The 22,574-nt window shown below is 32.7% G+C and overlaps 2 long non-coding RNA genes across 3 annotated transcripts; both read right to left on the minus strand.

Moving 5' to 3' along the window:
• Positions 1-773: 773 nt before the first annotated feature.
• LOC145739664 (uncharacterized) lies at positions 774-2,878 on the minus strand. Its single transcript, XR_014181160.1, has 3 exons — positions 2,696-2,878; positions 2,509-2,634; positions 774-2,430 (listed from the first exon to the last, which is right to left on the minus strand). It is a non-coding gene; the product is annotated as an uncharacterized LOC145739664 (long non-coding RNA).
• A 13,225-nt stretch (positions 2,879-16,103) lies between these two features.
• On the minus strand, positions 16,104-17,787 carry LOC145739685 (uncharacterized). Of its 2 annotated transcripts, none has more exons than XR_014181167.1 (2): positions 16,384-17,787; positions 16,104-16,327 (listed from the first exon to the last, which is right to left on the minus strand). It is a non-coding gene; the product is annotated as an uncharacterized LOC145739685 (long non-coding RNA). The 2 variants fall into 2 exon arrangements; XR_014181166.1 differs by having other exon boundaries at positions 16,104-16,335.
• Between the last annotated feature and the right edge of the window lie 4,787 nt (positions 17,788-22,574).

A 22,574-nucleotide genomic window follows, 5' to 3' on the forward strand; every position in this document is an offset into this window, starting at 1 on the left:
CTTAATCTTCTGATAGACTCAAATAAAATATCTTTAAGCTCTACTGGTGTAGGTGAGGTCTTGTAAAAAAAGTAACCAAAAGGTTGCTTCCAACTTCTTGCAATGCCCCGAACCATTAACACTAAGACATTACTTGCTATACAGGGTGTCCCACGACGAAAGACCTCGATTGATATTGGAAAAAGTATAAATAGGAGAGTTTTGAAAATTTGGTAGGATACTGATGTGGGCATGCCCAATCCAACTAAAATATTTTCAAGATGGTTGCACTTCCGCTTATACCGGAAGTCGATCACAACTTTCTTATTTTAAATAGAACACCCTATATATTATTACATATTTGGATTCCTCACAAAATTCTGACCAAGTTTTGTATAGAATGCCTTATGCCTATCTCTAGCCGTTTTCGAAATATTTGATGTTTTTCCAAAAAAGTGACAGTTGCAACGCTCAACATATTTTTGTACTATGTTAAAACCGTATTTCATTTTGCAATGAAACTTTGGGTTATTGTAAATAAAGGATCGTTTTATTAAACTGAGGGTGCGTAACGACTCATTTGTATACAGGGTCGTCAAAAAAAAATCATAAAATTGCCACTAAAAAAAATGAAAAATCTCAAGTTTTTTAAATAGAAACCCCCATTTTTTATGACGGAATCATTTTGAGCATTAAAAATTACTATAAGTTTCAATTTACTTGCCTATACCTAAATCCAACCCATTTCGTTTTATTTGAGAATAAACATTTTTTTATTAGGCTGCATGCTCGGCCTCATGGTTGGAATTAGCTGGTACTCTAGTTGGCCATGCTTTTGACACACGGTGATATTGGAGACCTGCAGGGCATGTTAATAACACTAGTTTTGAGTGTTTTGACAACTGCAAATATGCCGTCGCGGTTACGTTATTCAAACCAAGATTACTTAAATCTGTTTATTATTTACGGAGAATGTGATAAAGTTGTGAGTAGAACATGTGAGGTATTTGCCGCTCGTTATCGGGATATGTGAAGATAAAAGCTATTAAAACAAAACCAATCCTTAATAATACAAATGTAGAAATTGCAATTTCTAACCAACTTTTGTATAGAATGCCCTATGCCTATCTCTAGCCGTTTTCGAAATATTTGATGTTTTTCCAAAAAAGTGACAGTTGCAACGCTCAACATAACATGCTTTGCAGTTCTCCAATATCACCGTGTGTCAAAAGCATGGCCAACTAGAGTACCAGCTAATTCCAACCATGCAGCCGAGCATGCAGCCTAATAAAAAAATGTTTATTCTCAAATAAAACGAAATGGGTTGGATTTAGGTATAGGCAAGTAAATTGAAACTTATAGTAATTTTTAATGCTCAAAATGATTCCGTCATAAAAAATGGGGGTTTCCATTTAAAAAACTTGAGATTTTTCATTTTTTTTAGTGGCAAGTTTATGATTTTTTTTTGACGACCCTGTATACAAATGAGTCGTTACGCACCCTCAGTTTAATAAAACGATCCTTTATTTACAATAACCCAAAGTTTCATTGCAAAATGAAATACGGTTTTAACATAGTACAAAAATATGTTGAGCGTTGCAACTGTCACTTTTTTGGAAAAACATCAAATATTTCGAAAACGGCTAGAGATAGGCATAGGGCATTCTATACAAAAGTTGGTCAGAATTTTGTGAGGAATCCAAATATGTAATAATATATAGGGTGTTCTATTTAAAATAAGAAAGTTGTGATCGACTTCCGGTATAAGCGGAAGTGCAACCATCTTGAAAATATTTTAGTTGGATTGGGCATGCCCACATCAGTATCCTACCAAATTTTCAAAACTCTCCTATTTATACTTTTTCCAATATCAATCGAGGTCTTTCGTCGTGGGACACCCTGTATATGGCGATGTTGTGTTTAGACCCTCTTGAAAACCAATTATTTTATCTTTGGAGATGTCATAATATAAATGCGATTTAATAGACATTTCGTCTATACATATGACACAGTCTTTCGCCTTCTCTTCCAATATCCCAGTTCTCAATTCAAATAACTTAAAAATAAATTCATTAAAGCCTGGCTTTATAACCCAATGCCTAATAAAACGTTGTAAAGTTGATTGAGAAGGCAAACGACATATTTTTGACATTTTTTTGTATGGGTTGGGACCGACAAGATATAATCCCAAAGCAAACTTCTTAAATTCATCCGAATACCTTGAGCCCTTAGGAGATTTATTCAAAAGTGTAAGCTGAGCCTGAAAAAAAGTGCAAAATTCTGCTGGATAATTATCGTCCAAGAATTTTATGACATCATCTAAAGTTATTCCAGTCTCTATTTTTTTTCTACACTTTTTCACTTCGTCCCTCAAAGTTTTTACGGTTTTTCGTAATTCAGTTTTTCGTGGGGTGTTTGAAGAAATACTTTGTATTGTCTGGCAACATTGGTCTGAAAAGTAATAAAACATGTCATAATAAAAACTGTTTACAATAATAAGATTTCATAATTGTGTTTTTATATATTTACCTTGCTTTACACATATATCCGTCTGAACTAAGGAGTTGGTTTGAGCAGGATTTTTAGTTTGTAATGATACATCCTGTAATTTCACGAAAGACGTGTCGCTATTTGTAGTACCGGCACTAGCAGAACCTAAAATAACCACAGAAACAAGAATATTATTTAAATTACATTTAAACTTGGAAAAACTTACTTGTGCTTTCCCTGCATAAGTGTAGTGTAGGAATAGCATTAGATTGAAGACGTCGTTTCAGAGGCGACATAAAACTATCATCGGTAAAATGAAGGCTACAAATCTTAATTCGTTTATGTAATAAATCAGAGCTGAGATTCGCATATCTGTGATTCACAGTAAACCCCAATTGAGTTTTCAAAACTTGACACCTACAAATAATTCTTATTATTAAATACATAAGAAAAACTGTATGAAGTATATGGAAGGTTTCGTAAGTACGGAATATAACTATAAAGATGTATGATGGTTTCTATATTATATAAACTTGTACGTATGTAACATATATTTTCGAAACAAAATCAAGTGTTGGTTAGTTGTATTTACAATTGAAAAATTTTAATAAATGGATAGATATGGTTGAATACATACCTTACTTCATCTACGGGACATCTAAAAAATGATAACCCAGTACCGCGTTTTGTAAGACAATTTTCAACCGAACAAAATTCTACAGGCATTTTGCGCAAAATATTTGGTCCACCTAGTTAGATACGCCGATACTAACACTGCGCGTGCCGAAAATCCACTGTGTATGCTCGGGCGCTGGGACCGGTGGTCTGTGGGATCTGAGAGGGACGAGGAGCGCGGAAAAGGTAAACCGGCGCTTTGGCGAGAGTGACGGAACTTATATTTTATTCTGTAAACTTTGGTATAGGTATGCCCAAAGGAATTTTTACATCACATTTTAATGACTTTGAAAACGTTTTGATCAGCTGAAACTTTTTGTTTTTAAAAACAAAAATCACATTGCATAGTTGACGTAAGTTTTCTCTTATTTAAAGAAAAGGACAGACCAACGATATTGAGAAATCTTAAAAAAAGTACTTCAGGTTACTTGTTTGCGGTGTGTCGTTATAAAATAGTTATTTATGCAACAAGTGCAAAAAGTACATTTTTTTGAACGCAACGTGAAAATTGTTAGACAAGACCAAAGGTCGAGTTTAACAACACGTAAGTGCAAAAAAGGACTTTTTGCATGTGTTGCATACAATTTTTTTTATAAAATCGACTTGTTTGATGACAAAAGTACATTAGTTGTTAATTTTAAAATATGAAATGTCTGACTTGACAGGAATTTCTCCTACCTGCAGGTACCTATTAGACGTGCGATTTTATAGTTCAAAAAAGGCTTTGTTGCACTAGTACAAAAAAGAGGAACTTTTTGCACGATTTTATAAAAAAAATTAAATTTATGATTACGACTATACAACGGTGGTCCAGTTTCCATGGCGGAAACTTTAGGGCGGGATAGAGAATCGAAAACCAATATGAGTTTGCATTATACACTATATTCAAGAAAAGCTTCGTTAAGGAAATACAGGGTGTTTAAGTTTGGCTTAAAAAAAACAAATTTATTAGTTGTTGAGAAACGGATGTGGATATTTAAACGATTTTTTGCAGGCGGTAAATGCTAACGAGGAAGCACATTTTGCAATAAAAACACAATTTTTTATTTAGTCAGTGGCGTCCGTACGAACACGTCAATGGATGTTTTTATAGAAAAAAATAATACGCCACTGCTTTTTCATAGAACAAAAAATCACTTTCAACCTTCAACATCCTGTATTTTCTTAACAAAGCTTTTCTCGAATATAGTTTATAATGCAAACTCATATTATTTTCTGATTGTCTATCGCGCCCTGAAGTGTCCGCTATGGAAACTGAACCACCCTGTAAATGACTAAGAAGTTGGGTAATGCCGGCCTTATTTTCTTTCGTATTATAAAATCAATCTAAAAGAGTCGAAAAAAAGTATAGTATTCTACTTACATGTGATGGCTATCAGTCATTCGAAGATTTACAATTACAACACTCGCTTTCAGCTCGTGTCGCAACCTTTATCTTTGTGAGTAATTACTATTATTTCGTGCTCTTTGAATAATATGCTATTACAAACATGTCTAATTAATTTTAAAACTTTTTTAGCTTATTATTGACCTCTACTGTTTTAATGAATTAAAAAGAAAACTTTCTACTAGCGTAGAAAGATTCCATTTTGTCACTAGTACAAAAATAGACTTTTATTATTGTACTAGTAAAGAAATAATGTCAATACAGAAGTTTACGAACTTATCAACGGCCCTACATTCATGCTAAAAAGAGGGAACCACAGCCAACTACGACCATAACAATTATTGAACAACCGTTATAAACTATGGTGAATAAGTACCCCCTATCGGAGCTAGCGGGTCCTAAACATGCGCCCCCAAAAAATATCATATGAAATTTGGCATTCTTGTTCACTATTTTGAAGTAATCATTTAGTTTTTTCAATTTTTTAAAATAATCATCGCCTTTCACCTTTTCGAATTTTAAAATAATCTCGACAGGTTCGATTTTTTTTCATTATGCATTCGCTTATAAAAAATGACGGTATGTCAAAAACTATGCAAAATGAAAAGAAATCCACACAAACTTTTCTTAGGAAAACGTATGGGCTATCACATGTAGCCCATCAGAATGCGTTGAAGTTAGAGTTTTTATAGTTATTTAACCAACGAGTGTATTAATGAATGCGATTAATAATCGAAAGGGTTTAACGCGTAAACGATAGTAAACGCGTTAATAATTGAGATTTTTAATCGCTTATTAATATAAGAGTTGGTTACAACAATTTTCTGCCGACTGTAGTATATAATAAATGTTTGTAATCCTAAAAAGTTATTTAATATTTACCTACTAATTGTCAGTTGTATACACGCCACTGACAATGACAACAAAACCTGTGATAACACCTATGATAACTGACATTGACAGTTAGCTTTGTCGGAAATGGCGGATGGAGAACTAACCTAACGGTAATTAAAGTACGCCTCTTTCTGTCTGTTTAATACAGTTAAAAAAAGATAGAACTTCTACGAGCGTATCATTAAAGAAAATACATTAAAGTAAAACAATTGAAAAATCATGCATTAATGGGACTCATTAATGAACAATTTTGCTTCCGTTATTGTCCATTAAAAAAACTGTTAATATACGGTCAACGGAAAAATAATTAACTAGGGAGTTAGGTACATAGGTACTACTTGTTAGAATTTTGTTTTATATCGTTCCCTCAATTAAAGTTATAAAATCGTATATTATAACGATATAAATATAAATATAATATAAATTAAATCAGTACTTTTCAAAACATTGGCAATATTCCAGACTGGTTAGAAACCTCGTATAATATCGTAGTGTACGCAGTACGCATTAAAAGAATCGATCATCCGGTCGATATCGGGACCACATAACATCTCTATTAAAGTAACCAACTCTTCAACGCTTATCGTACAGATTCCTACTATTTCTACTTCCAAACTTCGCCACATGCAACGTGCAGCAGCACGTATTTTTTACAATAGATTGCGCGAACGAACGTAAAAATGTGGTACTCGTAGTTAAATGTATTGTATTAATTCAACCAACGTTTTAATTCCTGGATTTATTGCAATTGTTTATTTTGAACATCGTTTGTATTTTTTAAACGAATGTTTAAAATCATCGAACGCAAAAATTGACTGAATTTTTACAATTGTTTCATTTTAAGCTGTGGTTGAAATATTTAAAGTAACGTAATAATTAAAGGATCGTTAAATTACCATGATTTTTTACACTCGTTTGTCTGAGGGGAAAGTGAAAGTAACGTTTTAATTCAACAAACGCTAAAATTAAGCATTGTTTTTATTTGGTGGTATTAAATATGTACATGATTTTTAAACTAACGCAGGAATTGGCATTTATTTTCAAACCAACGTTTTAAATTGTATCGCCAAAATTTCTATTGTCTGAACAATACTTTAATTTTTGCATTACCCTTTAAGAGTAAAACGGCGTAATGTGTGTAACTTAAAAGCAATGTTTTAATTGACTAGAATTATTACAATAGTTATTTCGGACTTGGTTGATTAAAACGATTGTTTAAAAGAATGGTTCATCCAGTAGAAAATTTCCATAAGCCGTTGTACTCTTTAATGTGTTTCACGCAATCTAACGCCAAATAATGTATTGAAATAATCATGTAACGTAGAAAATAGTGAGGTTTAAAACTATTGATCATTCGAACGATACTTTACGCTTCGACTCATTAAAGAGTAAAACGGCGTTCCATACTAACCTACTCCGAGTAAAGAAACGAACCAGACGGTAGGCAACACCGCCACAGCTGTTTGAGGCTGTGTTTTGTTTTGGATTGATCTTTGATGAATAAAAATAAATCTAAAATCGTTCTAAAACTAAAACCAAAATTTAAATATAATATAAACCTTAATTTTTACAATTTTATTTAATTTTTCATTAATTTAAAATTATTAGTATAAATTAGGTAAATCACATTTTTAGTTCTTTTGCAATGCTAAAACATGGATCTTGTTAATATTGTAAAATATTAAAGGAAGCAAAAATTAAAGCAAGGTAATGTAAAAAAAAAATTCTTCAATGATTATTTAAACCATGCCAATCCTCTTTGTAATCTTCATAAACGACTTGTATTCGGTAGCAGATGAACCATGGCAAACTATTATTAACTATGCCGATGACACGAACTTGTCGATTGGAGACAAAAATAGTTTGAACCTAGTAAGCAATAATCAATATTTAACGTCTAAAATTGAAGCATGGTTTGCTGATAACGGCTTAATTTTGAACGCAGAGAAAACTGATTTAGTCCTGTTCAGGACCAAACAATTAAACTTTGGTAAACTGGAAGGACTCCCGATTGTCGGAAAAGACATAACAGTATATCTGAAAACACGAGGTTCCTAGGGGTTTATCTGGATGAGAACCTTGACTGGTCTTTTCATTTCGATAAACTCTTGAAAACTTTGGGAACTATCTGCTACGGAATACGATTCACTGGTAAATATCTAAGTGAGCAATGTCTAAAAATTCTGTATAGCGCCAATTTTGAATCCAGACTGAAGTATGGTATTATGTTCTGGGGCCGAGATGGTGGGGTTCAGAACATTTTTAAAGCTTTTTTTGCTCAAAAACGAGTTAAGAGAATAATTAAAAAAATGGATTATCGGCAATCATGTAGAAACACTTTCAGGTCAATGGGACTAATGACAGTATACGCTCTGTATATATATGAATGCTTAATGTTCTTTTTCAACAACAGAAGTTTATTTTTTCAGAATCCACAGGTAAACAAATATAATACAAGATTAACCCATCAAATTATGTATCCAACACACCGGCTGCAAATAACAGAAAAAACTCCCCACTATATGTGTATAAAGCTCATCAATAAGTTACCTATGGATTTTAAAACAATTGTGAGTAACCAAAAATTTAAAAGGGAGCTAAAAAAGTTATTAATCCAATTGGAACCCTATCATCTCGACGATTACCTAAACATGTAGAGGTGAAACTCTCCTGTATTGAATGATTATACTATATCATAAGTATAATAATATATCTAAGTAGTCTTTCTTTTGCTGACCCAATTTCATTTTGTTGTATACGTTGTTTATGACAATCTTGAAATAAAGTTACATACTATTTCTATTAAACCAGACTACAGTCTTAAAATTAATATGCAGTCTTTACTGGAATCCTAGCTTGCTGCGTTCAGACATTAGTTATAAGGGATACTATGGCTGATGCTGCCCCAGGTAAGATTACAAAATTGCATAGATACTTCACCATTACTACAAGTTTTTGTTGTCTGAAATTGTTTTAAGGATGGTCAAGTGCCTATCTTACAGATCTGCATCTGGTATATGCTGCATAAATCACTACTTTTTCATGTGGATGTCAAAAGTATTTCAGTTTTCATTAATGTTTTATGTTTAACATAATAATCACCATCAGATAGTGTAGTAAACTCCATTGCTGAACCTCAAGCTAATAATATGTATTATACCTAGTCTTTTCTAAAAGCATTGTTAAAGTAACAGCAGTAATAAGGTAGTTTGCTGTGAGTTTAACTAATAGGTCTACTCATATGAGACAATATTTACCTATCTAGTAGTATAATTGTAAAGCAAACATCTTTGTGCAGCTGCAATGTTTTTGTTTAAAGAAATAAGCCAATACTAATAAAGCTGAACTTTTAGATATTTTGATTATTTGAGCTTACCACTTTATATAAATACTTTATCAGAAGGAAAGTAATACCTCCACTCAGTGGAGGTAGACTTCAACTTGTTCAATGTAAAGAATCACCCATTGGTTTTCAGTTAAAAATAACCAAAGTATAAATGTAAGTAAGACTGAATTTAGTGTATTTGGGAGAAAACAGAGAGTTAGTAATATAAATGTGGACAACATATACATTGAAATAAAGGGAAGTAGAAAAACCTATGAAAAAAAAAAAGTATCTTGGAGTAATTTTCGATCCAAATCTAAATTTCTGAGTACACGCGGATTATGTTCAATAAAATCAATATCAATATTCAAAGAAAATTAATTTTATTTCAAGAGTGGGACACCATTTGGTTGTTTATACTAGGTTGATGTTGTATAATAGTATTGCGTCACCGCATCTGCAGTTCTGCTCGACACTTCTCTATAGCCTACCCGACTACAAAGTACGTGAGTTTCAAGTGGTTCAAAACAGAGCAATGAGAACAATTTTGAAATGCATTAGGTACACTTCCATACACGCAATGCAGACAACCCTCAACATACTCCCTGTAGAACAAAAAATATCGTTTTATACCCATGTATTTGTGTACAAACTAAAGAATGAAATATTGACTGATTAAATTTGTAAAAAGATAGAAATTTTTTCTGATAATACAAGACATTGTAAAGATTTCATAATTAGTAGAAAATGTGAATCAAATTTAGGTTTTAATTCATTACTGCATAAGGGACTTCTTCGATTTAATTGGTTGCCAGTCAATATAAAGGAATCGCCTAATGTACAACTATTTAAAATAGAACTGCGAAAACACATTCGAGAAAAAATGTATATGTAATTTGCCAGTGATTTGCTGGTTGGTTAATTTTTGGGACATGTGTGCATTGTATTATTTTGTTTTTCATGTAGCATTATCGCTAAATAAATACTATTATTATATTAATACTGTGCACCCGAGCACCCACTCTGACGTCACGCGAGGTAGCGTTTCGAGGAAACAGGTTTTGCTGATGGGCCGCCCTCTTGGATCTGTTGTGTTGTCATTGTTGTCAAGTAAAATTCCCACTTGTCACTTTGCTTTTGTTTATTTGTTTGAGACGGTAGCTACGAGCCTAAATCTCAACCAGCCTACTGTGCATTGGGCATAAATCTCATCGAACCTACTGTTCGCTTGATGCAACGTTGCCAATTGTAATAATAAAAAGTCTTTGTGATGGTTATTTTTATAATAATGTGTAATTAATCTAGTATTAATCTTATATTTAGACTTATATTGACAATAACTATTAATATTATTAATAACTATATTGACTTAAATAAGCCATTCTTTGAATATTATTGACGTATTCACATGCAGGGACTTAAAACCAATAAGGATCATGGGAGAGGCTAACTTGGTTAGCAACTTTACTATGATTATTTGGTAACATAAGTTATGTTTCAAAGTTCTATTTTCATTTTATTTATTTGATAATATGCAATGTATATATTTACTTTCTGAAATGATCGATTAACAAACATTAATGAGTTATTTATTATCAAGAATCCGAACGATACTTACCCCCATTTGCATCGCCGTATTGTAAGCCGAGCTTAAGTTAAGTGTGGGTCAGACTGTGACAGTTTAGGTGAAAAAAGTCACACTCTGAACCACACTTAACTTAAGCTTAGCTTAAAGTACGACGGTGCAAATGGCGGTTATTGAAGTATCTAACTAAGGAATTAAATAAAATGATTTTATAAGTTATAGGTTAGGTTAGTTACGAGCAATATAGTAGATATTGGTATTGGGCTGTTCGGGTTAAGTCTAAATTTTTTAAAAATGTTAATGCATTTTCTTGAGTATATCATTTGCACTCTCAAGTTATAGGTACATAGTTGACAAAGTGGCATCGTCGCAAACATCCAAGCGCGATCGATATACATAAAAATTTTCGAAGTACACGTTTAATCGGGGAGATGGCGCTTGGCCAACAGGGGACCTACGCAATGGGGGCGCCATCTTTAACTTAAGTGATAAACTAAATTTACTATACGCGATCTCAGAGACACGTTTTACTATTAATTTACTACCATTTACTATTATATTACGTTTGGCCATGACCTAGTAGTGGCGGACTCTGCCATTTAAAAATTTTATCCACTATATAGTTTTAAACTTCCCCCTCGATATCTAAGTTGATGTGTTTTTTTTGGTCACAAGTAATTTTGCTTGCTGAAAAAGGTAGTGAGGGTGTTCATGTGATATATACGAGGTAAGGGACAAAATTTTACTACGAGTTCTTTAGGTAAATTCTAGTCGAAAATGTCCTATGAACATGGGTCCGCCAATGCTTCCTTACCAAGATATGATTTTTTTAAATTTAATTTTATTTATTTAAGTATTATCCTGTGTTATTGGGAAAGCTATCAGCCACATCATTAAAAGAGCTAGACTATGCTTACAATGTGAAGGTGGACACTTTGAGCAATTATTGTAAACAGTTATTTTCACAGTAATATACATTTTTTTTTTCTTAAATAAAATTATTTTCCGGCATTATTGTAGTTTTTGGCACAATAACACTATTAAATTAAAAAAATCATATCTTGGTAAGGAAGCATTTGCGGACCCATGTTCATAGGACATTTTCGACTCGAATTTACCTAAAGAACTCATAAGGCATTTACGAAAATTATACCTGCTAATTCCACCGTTTACCACAATCGGTGTAACTTTTAAGGATCTGGTTCATTATGGTTGAATGAATTTTAGAACGCGATTGGTAATCCTATGTCTTTGAGATCTGGCATCCAGATGTTCATTGTTGAAATGTTTTATAATATCGGCATACTCTCCCTCCATCTCGCAAACAGAACATATTCCAATATCCATTTTAATTTAACAGGTCACTCTCCTAAGCTTGCTAAACTGTGGAACAAACCGCCAAACCGTCAACCATAAACTAATTTTTGAGGTTATGATTCTAAATTTTAAGGGAAAACCTGTCAAAAGTCACTTTTTTCTTAATTTACCGACGGAACTTCTCGATCCATAAATCATAAACCGGGTACATATATTCGGTATATGGGTAAAATTTCAGAACGGCAATGGTAGTTACCAAAAACAATTTTCGAACGCTCTAGGTTAAACGGGTATCTACCGGTAGAATATTCGTAAATGCCTATAGTAAAATTTTGTCCCTTACCTCGCGGGACACCCTGTATTTACTAAGTAGTTTTATACCCTTTTTGATTATAATTCTTACAAAATTTTATTACAAACAACAAACAATAAATAATCATGCATTTTTAATTCAAGTATAAAGTAGAAAAATGTATTATATTTATAGACATGCCAATTTATAGTTATTTCGTAATATCATCGATTTTAAAACCTAACCTAACCTAACCTAACCTAACCTAACCTAACCTAACCTAACCTAACCTAGCCTAACCTAACCTAACCTAACCTAACCTAACCTTTTTTTTTTTTTTTTTCTTTATAGAGGATTAGAGAATGCTTATCTATGCAGACCTAGGGCATTGATGTTCTGATGTTCTGGCGCCCTAGGTACTGTTGGACTCCGGCTACTAGGCCGACCAACTAAACTCCTTCCCTCTCTTCACCCTTGTTCCCTCCTGGGACCGTCGTGAGACATTGCATCAGTGGGGGGTGGAATGTCTGTGTTTTGTTTGTAGTTTCTTGTAGTTGCTTATCGTTTGTTGTGCTTTCTTGTAGTTCTTGAGTGTCTGTATGTTTTTTGCATTGTTGTGGTTGTCTTATCTTTTCAGAACGTTTTTTTTTTTTTTTTTGGAAAACTGTAAATGCCGCCATTTTGTTTTTATTAGAGAAGAGGTTGGAGCGTAATTACTGACGCTCTATAGTTTTTTCGTGCCTTGGCTAGCGCTTTCTTGAATTCAGCGCACTTTCCTGACCCTGCCGCGTGGCCTGCTTCGTTACAGCATAAACAGAATTCTGCGTTTTTGCAATCTTTGGCGGTGTGATCCGTTTTTCCACATTTGAAGCAATTTTTTGAGTGGTCTTTTCCTGAGCATCTTCCTGTTTCGTTTTCGATTGCTTCAATAACGTCCTCGCTGTTTGTGTCAATGTCCATTCCCCTGATGCGTTTGCGTTTCTGGTACTTATTCTAACTTTTGTGTCGTCGTTTATTATTTTACTTATGTGTTTCTTTAGAGCGGTCATGGCTTCGTTGTCGTTATTAATTGTGGTTATGATTAGTTTCCCATCCTTGGCGGTTTTTACGGACTTTATTATATCTGCTTCATCTGTGTTTTTAACTGCGGTTTTCATTTCGTTTACAATTCTTCTATGATCATCTTTGTTTTTGTCTACGATTAATGCGTAGCTTATTGGTAGGTTTTTAGTTTTTGGTTTGTTTATATTCTTTTTTGAGTCAGTTATTTTTTCCATGTATTTGTTTGTTGTGAAAATATTGATTTTTGTGTCGCAGTTGTAAAAGATTGCTTCGAGCATCTTCCTGAAGAGATGAATGTTGTATTCTTCTATGTGGTGAACTGCAATCCGTTTTTCAGTCGCAGTTTCTACTCTTAATTTTTTGAGGTTGGTCCAAAGGTCTTCTTTAGTGTTGGCTGTTATTTTAACTATTTTTTGGTTGGATGTTGGTATTTCTGCGTTTGATTTAATGCTAATTGAGTGTTCTATTACTTCAAAAGGGCCCTGGCACTCTTTTAGTTCTGGGTATCTTGCTTTGAACTGTTTTTGTATGCTTGTTTCCATGTCAGGGTCTTCCGGATTTATGATGACAACTTTAACAGTGGCTGTTTCTGTTTCTAGTGGGTTTCCCGTTGTTATTTCAGTATTCTTGTATAATGTTTGTGTCCAAGTTTTGGTTTCTATTTGTTCAAAGTCTTCAATATTTTTGCATTCTGGTAATGTAAGCACATTGTGTTCAAGGTTGTGTAGACATTTTTCACAAGAGTTTGTTTCAATTGTTTGTATATCTCCGTCGTGGGTGAGCTTTTCCTCGACTTCATATTCGTTATTTCTAATCCAGTTCTTTATGCTTTCTCGGTTAAAGTTTTCCGTTACTCTTTTCAGTCTGGTTCCTATTTCTTTTATTTCTTTTTTAGTATTATTATTTTCTGAGATTACTTTGTCTAAGTCCTTTACGTATTTCACTAGACTGTCTATAGTTTCCTTGATTTCCAACACTACGGAGTTTTGTTTTCTTTTGGCTGCTCTTGTTTCACTTCCTTGTCCGCTTATTGATGTGTCTGCTAGTTTTCTTTTCCTGTCTCCATCTGTGTACGTACGTAGATCGTCCTGTGTGAGGTCGAAAACGGCGTTGTTTTTGTTTAGTGCCAGATTGTCTGGTAGTGAATTTTTGCGCTTATGAGACGGTATTATTTTTAAAGTAAGGTTCATCTTTTTTGTAGTTTGTAATGATGATGAAGGGGATGTTGTTGTGCTCGGTGTTTTTTTGGGCATTGGTCTCCACGGAGGCAGCTCCTCAGAGTCAGACGTCAAAGAGCGATTTGCGCCAGACGTTTGTTGGCTTTTTCCAGAATCCATACTGTTCTTCTCTGCCCGGATGGATTTCCAATTTATGTCCGTGCAGTTTGTCCCTGCCCAGGTTATTGCCACTAACGCACCGTCAGTAGGTCACAAGGCAACCAGGTACCAGACGCGGCGTCAGCAGGAAAATCACCGAACTCGGTTCGGCAAATGCTGGCTGATTAGAAATTTTTGCACCCCAACAGGGAAGAAGTAAAAGGCCCGAGTTGCCTCGGATCCTTTTTCAGTCTCTCCCGCGGTCTAATTGTCTATATTATACCTGTATTGTTTTTGCTATTTTTCACTGGTTTCCCACTTACACAGCGTATTTTCGCGGAGCACCACTAAAACACGTCCGGTTCGCACGGCGTGCCTGGTGGAACTCGAACCTAACCTAACCTAAACTAACCTAACCTAACCTAACCTAACCTAACCTAACCTAACCTAACGTAGATAGAAGTTAAATAAAACAATAAGTTTATTTTTTATTGATATGTATGTTGTATATTATTAGGAGATTAACATGGGAAAACGGTTTTGATTTTTTTGCGCCTGTACGGTTCATTTAATTATAAAACTTCCTTAATAAAAGTTGTAGAGTGCAACTTCGGCTATCAACCTGTAATTTTTTCAGTACTGTGGGTTTAGTCGTTTAGTCGCAAAACGCCTCTAAAAATCCGAAAATTTGAATGTCCCGCCGCACGGTAACTATGGCCCGTAAACAAATTTCCGCGCTGCCAACATTTTAAAATCATAACAAAGAAATGTCATTTTATCTCTTTGCCAAACTTGTTAATCGAGTTAATTTTTACATACATTTTAACTATTACATACATAAAGCAAAGAAAATGAAACGGAAAGCCGATAAAGATACTTTATTAGAAGCTAGTGGGAATAAATCTACAAAATGTCGTAAGTAAGTTGCAGAGTTGCACCATAACCTCAAATCAGTATCCCTTCAATAGGTAAATTTGTTTTGCAGCTCATTCCAGGTTGAATGGTTACGTTTTTCAAACAAACGTGGTTTCTAGTTGTTGATAAAAACCACCAATGAATCATCTTCAGGCCCGCAGGTAAAACTTGAACACATTTGAAGTGTATATAAGTGAAAAATCATGGAACACAGACCATAGTCAAAGTGGATAAAAAATCACCTCCCACATGGATTTTTTTCAGTACAATGAGGAGTCTTCAAAAATGGGTAGATATAAAACATAAACTATTATTAAATCCAGCTGTCTTGCACTCCTTCTATTTTCTCAGGCTTGTAAACAATAATGGACTAGTCAACTAGTGGTCTGTGGTTTGATTAAGAAAGGACAAAATGTGCTTAACTTTTAGTTGTACCCACTTTTCCCCACAACCAATTATTGCAAATAAAAACGATTTTTACACTGAAAGTTTGTATTTATTGATTCACACTTCAACTTGCAGAGTCCCTACATACAGTTTGGTGAAGAGCTTTGAACAGATGGCAAAAAACAAACAGTGGTAAAAAGTTCTAGAAAGCTCAGAGATAAAATCCTAACTTAGCATAACAGCTAACAGCACCTAGTGACTCATAACACTAACTGATTAAGCCATCTTCAAGTTTGGCTAAAATCATTCACTAATAAATGTAAGCTGTCTGCTTAGGGTCCCACTCTTACTTAGGGCCCCATTTTTATTCCTGTTATAGGAAGATTTCTTGTAATACTTGTTTAAGAGACATCATCACATCATATGTTTAAGACATCTAAGATACCTTAACTTGTAAATCTAGGAAAAATAATCTGATCAGTGATTCCAAAAAATCCCTTTTATTTACATACAACATAGGTACAACAAACAAAACAGTTATGTTGTGTTGAACCTGTGGTTGAACTTAAACACATGAACAAAAGAAAACACAACACAAAAGTCACTAAACCAGATAATTTTGAAAGTGATGATTCCACGAGATTAACCAACCCAATTTTCAATGTTCTGACAGGTTTTGTCTACTACTGTAACTGTGATTCTCCTTCAAATCTATTTGAATAGTTATTATAGTTTACTTATGATACTAAAAGTACCTACCTAATTCACCTGTTTACAAAGTCCAAATTCTGATGTAGGTTGTGGATGTGGCAAGTCCAACAAAGTTTGAACAGTGATATCTACCCATTTATGAAAACATGTCACTCTACTGAAAAAAAAAAGAACAATATAGGAGGTGGTTTTATGTGCTAATTCAACTTGGTTCAACTATGGTCTGTGTTCCATGATTTTTCACTTATCACTTCAATTAACACTTCAAATGTGTTCAAGTTTTACTTACAGGCCTGAAGATGATTGATGGTTTGTATCAACAACTAGAAACCACGTTTGCTTGAAAAACTAGCTGGAATGAGCTGCAAAACAAATTTATCTATTGAAGGGATACTGATTTGAGGTAATGGTGCGACTTACTTTCTTACTTAGGACATTTTGTAGATTTATCCCCACTAGCTAAAATGATAAACTGTAAGACTGGTTTTGTAATAGTGATGTTAGTCTGTGTTTAACAAGTTACCTATTATTATTATAGGTATACAGGGTAATTCAAATTCGACCCTCACCATTGGGATCTCGGAAACTATAGGAGATACGAGAAAGTTTAAATTGGGGCAAAGTTGCGCAATGTAAAGCTCAACCAAATGCAGTTTTAAAAATTTCGATTTTCCGAGTACTTCCGAAGATATCCGAAAAAAACTGAAAATTTGATTTTTTGTTTTTATTTATTTCTAATCTTATTTGAAGAGATATTCCAAAACTAAAAGCACCTTTTCATTGCCACTTTTTCTCAGCTATTCGATGATGGATTCAAATTTGCCACACGACGTTTCGTTTTTTGGCAGCCATCATCAACTTTCTTTTTTCTTATGGGCGCCATATTGGATTTTTAGCCCACCAAATAGTACGTTTTATTCTGATTTTAGTGATGTATAATAACTTATGATTTGCTTCATAAATAACAAAATAATTCAATAAAAACTATTTTTACTTTAGTTATTGGCTTTGAGTTAATGGGCCGTTTCATAAAATGTCATTGTTTGACAGTACTTGTCAAACACGATAATTCGGACGATCATTAGAGCTTTTAGAGATTTTACCTTAGTTAGCTTTGAGTTAATGAAACGTTTTATGAAGATTACTTGGTAGTAGTACTTGTCACACGCAATTGGCCTGAACATACTTAGTCACAAAGGTATACACGTGACTTAAACCGGTTTATTCACTCGAAGAGCTTAGGCCACTCGCTACGCTTGTGGACCTAGTTGTTCTTTTCGTGAATAAAAAATGGTTTAAGTCACTTGCTGCAAAGTAACTATTAAATCACTCTGAATGACATTCGCCTATTTACAGATGTAAACAAACAAACATCAATGTTACATCTACGGGGCGCGGTGCAAATTTAATAGAACTGTAATTTTAGTTTTTTTTTTTAATATAAGAAGTCGAAATTTAATAAAATACTGTATAATACACGTGACTTAAACCGGTTTATTCACTCGAATAAATATGAATGAATAAAAAATGGTTTGTCACTTCCAAAATAAATAACTATAAACTTGCACTTAACATTATAAAAAATTGAAATTTGGCAAAAAATTAAGTTCCTAAAATGATGATCTTTCTCTTGGAAACATAAATAAGCCTTTTAAGTTAGAGATAATGCTAACAAATCTCTTTTTCTGATTAACCTAAATAGTTCAGCAATGCTTGTATAATAATAACATTTTCTGCGGGGGTTTCTTTTCTAGATACATTTTTAACTATGATTGACGCTCTAATGATAGTCCGAATTATCGTGTTTGACAAGTACTGTCAAACAATGACATTTTTTAAAATGGCCCATTAACTCAAAGCCAATAACTAAAGTAAAAATAGTTTTTATTGAATTATTTTGTTATTTATGAAGCAAATCATAAGTTATTATACATCACTAAAATCAGAATAAAACGTACTATTTGGTGGGCTAAAAATCCAATATGGCGCCCATAAGAAAAAAGAAAGTTGATGATGACTGACAGAAAACGAAACGTCGAGTGGCAAATTTGAATCCATCATCGAATAGCTAAGAAAAAGTGGCAATGAAAAGATGCTTTTAGTTTTGGGATATCTCTTCAAATAAGGTTAGAAATAAATAAAAACAAAAAATCAAATTTTCAGTTTTTTTCGGATATCTTCGGAAGTACTCGGAAAATCAAAATTTTTAAAACAGCATTTGGTTGGGCTTTATATTGCGCAACTTTGCCCCAATTTAAACTTTCTCGTATCTCTTATGGTTTCTGAGATCCCAATGGTGAGGGTCGAATTTGAATTACCCTGTATACATATGTATATTCTGCACTAATAATTTATCACCTGCTTGCAAATGTTAAAACTATATTACATTATAATATTATACATAGGATACAAAAAATTTAAGCTGATTTTTAAAACCACTAGAATAAAAATTAATGAATGGTTGAACTTTCCTGTTTACTTTATAGGGTAAGAAATAGGAATAATAAAAAAAGTTTATTTTAAAAATTATTGTTTTGTCAGTAGTTTTATAAATCCATGACCTTATAAATACCTACTTATAATATATAATTTTGTTTTTGTCAATTTACTCTTTGTCAATAATGCATACTAAATAATAAATAACATAATAATTGGAAACCACTTTTTTACAGACATTCTCAAATGAGAGAATCAGATAAAAAATATAATGATTGAAATATGAAAGTTATCCGGGCTTATAACCCGTGGTCCATTGGCGGCTTATAAGCCCGGATAACTTTCATATTTTAGTTTTGACCGGCCGTGAAAGCCTTCATAGTCTAATATAATGATTTTATGAAAGATATATGAGTAATGAAAATAAAGCCATATAAATCAAGGGCAAATGCTTGAATATAAAGAGAAAAATCAAGTTGAAATTATTACATTGATCTGGTGTAGGTTGGTAAGAAAGACTATAATGTCTCTGGAGAATTTTCTACAATATGTTTTCAACTCTCATGGATGAAGAAATGAAATTCTATGAGTTAGAATGAGCCAAACCACAATTGGAAGTATTCTGTTATTATTTAATTAACGCACTAATCACACCAAATGCACAGCACATGCATATTTCACATTTCCTCATACATTGCCAAAAGTCTGTGACTGTGACAAAACCAAGGCGAAATAGGTTAAAATATTATTGCATACTTGCAAGCCCCATTCTATCAATGAGCTTCACCTCCATTCATTATTTTCGAATCAGATTATGAATGAACGAGTGAATGAACTTCCATTCATTATCAAGTTAGAGTGGAATAATAATAGAAGAAAACTGTAATAGTTTACAGTTTTTTTTTGCTGCAATATTGTCGACAAACAGATCAATTTACAGTTTCCTTCTGTAGCGACTGACGTCACACTCCGGCAGCCATTTTGAGTCGGATGAGATTTAGGTCGCGTGTGGTTGTCCCATTTGTTTTAGCATGCTGCTAAAATTAATTATATTTTTATGACAAAATATTACAATTTAAGTAATGAAAATTATACACTAAAATCAAGTAAATGTATATTTTTTGATTGACATAATGGATACAATAGCTGTTGGCCTAGGTAAGATTACAATGGCAATTTCATACCTAACCATGCTATTGCTGATGCATCATTACTACACATTTTTGTACTAACATTTTTTAAGGGTGGTTCTAGTAACTAATTCGGCTAGTCTTACAGATCTGCAACTGGTATATGCTACATACATCACTACTTTTCCATGTGGATAAAAAAGCACAACTTTTATGAAGAAAGTGACTACATTTTCCAGGGACTGCAATCAAGTCAAGTTGAAGAAGAATAAAGTCGTGTGCAATATTTTAAACTATCTACATTAGGTACAACAGTGGATTAAAAAGCAAGTTTTGAGGTGAGTTAAACTGATTTTAAAGCTAGATTTGTAGTTCTAATTCCGCAAGAAGTAAGCAGCATGCAGCAAGCAGTAGTAGCCATGTCAATTTGTAGTTCAACTTTAGTAAGAAGGAAATAACATAACCCCAATAACCCCAAAGTCTTATAAACCATCAAAATTTTATTTGTTATCTTGTGGGTTGTCATTTTTAGGCAAAAGCAAAAGAAAGTATTTGTCAAATGATATTCCAAAAATCTATGATGGTGGTAAAGACCAGTAGGTTACGATGGAAGCAGTAAGGAGCAAGTAAGAAATGAAAATGATTCATTTCTTGCTGCTTACTGCTTGCGGTTAATGTGGATTGCACTTATTTGTCAAACTATGAATTAGAGTGTTACAAGTATATTATTTATTTTTACTGCACCATACTGATTACTTTTTCTTGCAAAACTAGAACTATGAATCCAGCTTAGTGATATTAACATTAACAAAAATAAAAAGCAATGCAGTTTTCATTATGGTTTTACCTTTAACACAATAATCATCATTGTACACTAACACTTTGTAGACTGCATTGTTCAATCTTGAGTTAATATGTATTATATGTAGTATATGAGGCAGGGTTTATCCAAGCAGTTGTAGTATTAATCATAAATTTAATTCTTGTCCATAACAACCCAGAGTAAACAAGTAACCTGGACTAATTTGTTTACTATGTGTGGTTATGAACAAAAAATTATTATGTCTATGTATTCCTGCTAATTAAAATTAAACTAACTTTTCACTAAAGTCAATCAAAAGTTTTCTACGCAAAAGTTAAAGCTACGCATTTGTATATGACATGCTATACTTAAAAATTACACTAAATTAAAATTAATTTTACCTAACTTAAAAGTAGACCAACTTTCAACATTGGGTAAATTTCAGTCTAATTTGTGAACCCTTTGTCACTTTGTGTTGTTATAAAATGTGAAACTTTATTTATATTTTTTCTCATTTTTTGTTTCGGTCTCACTCCATATCTTCAATTTCTTTTCCATCATTTTATCAAGGATACACCAATTCCATTTAGTGCAGTAATCACAAACTATGTCACAGCCAAAGAAAACTTGATCCATTGTTAATTATTTTTAATTTTACAAATGATTATTTTATACCTGAACTTTTTTATGAATGAAATCATAAATCTTTGACCTTCTTTAGGTTAGAATATGTCCAAAGTCATAAACACATCTATGCTATCTAATTTAACATAACTTAAAGTATTTTGCCCGGTTTATACTTTTAAATTAAAAAATTAAATTTAATTTTAATTACATGTAATGCCCGGTTTATACCTCCAAATTAACAATTAAACTAAATGTTCATTAAAGTCAATTTAATTTTATCAAAGTTAAAGCTAGACATTTGTATATGACATGCTGTACTTAAAATTTACACAAAACTAAAACTAATCTTAACTTAAAAGTGAATCAACTTTCCATTGGGTGAAATTCAAGCGAATTTGTGAACCCTTTGTCACTTTTTGTTGGGGTAAAATGTGAAACTTTATTTGTTTTTTTTTCTCATTCTCTGTTTATCGGTCTTACTCCATATCCCCAATTTCTTTACCATTGTTTTATCAAGGATACACTAATTCCGACTAATGCAGTAACCTCAGCCAAAGAAAACTTCATCCCCTGTTTAATATTTTTAATTTTACAAATGATTATTTTATTGCTAAACTCTTTCACCCTTTTTAGGTTAGAATATGTCTAGAATACGTCAAAGTCAAAAACACATCTGTCATTTAATTTAGCATATCTTGAAAAGTATAAATCACAATCATTTTCATTCAATTTTACACGTAATTTAAATTTGAATTAATTTTTTAATTTGAAGGTATAAACTGGGCATGAACCCCCACTAATTTACATTAAATTAACTTTAATTTAATTTTTTTTAATTTGAGGGTATAAACCAGGTATTAGTTTTTTTAAATAGAACCTTATATTTTTTAATACATTTGTAGATACTATGTAGAATTTTTTAAGTTTTATGTTAATGTCTATACTTCAAGCTGATAGTTTTACTTCAGGTTTTACTAATATTCATTTTTTTTTTAAAGATATTAGTTTTTACTCTGATATAAAATTGGTAGTATTACCAATTACATTTCATTCAATTTTACATGTAATTTAAATTTGAATTAATTTTTTAATTTGAAGGTATAAACCGGGCATGAACCCCACTAATTTACATTAAATTAACTTTAATTAAATTTTTTAATTTGAGGGTATAAACCAGGTATTAGTTTTTTTAAATAGAACCTTATATTTTTTAATACATTTGTAGATACTATGTAGAATTTTCT

Source organism: Ips typographus, unplaced genomic scaffold, assembly GCF_016097725.1.
Source record: "Ips typographus isolate SLU unplaced genomic scaffold, UJ_Ityp_2.0 IpsContig34, whole genome shotgun sequence".
Taxonomy (NCBI): Eukaryota; Metazoa; Arthropoda; class Insecta; order Coleoptera; family Curculionidae; genus Ips; species Ips typographus.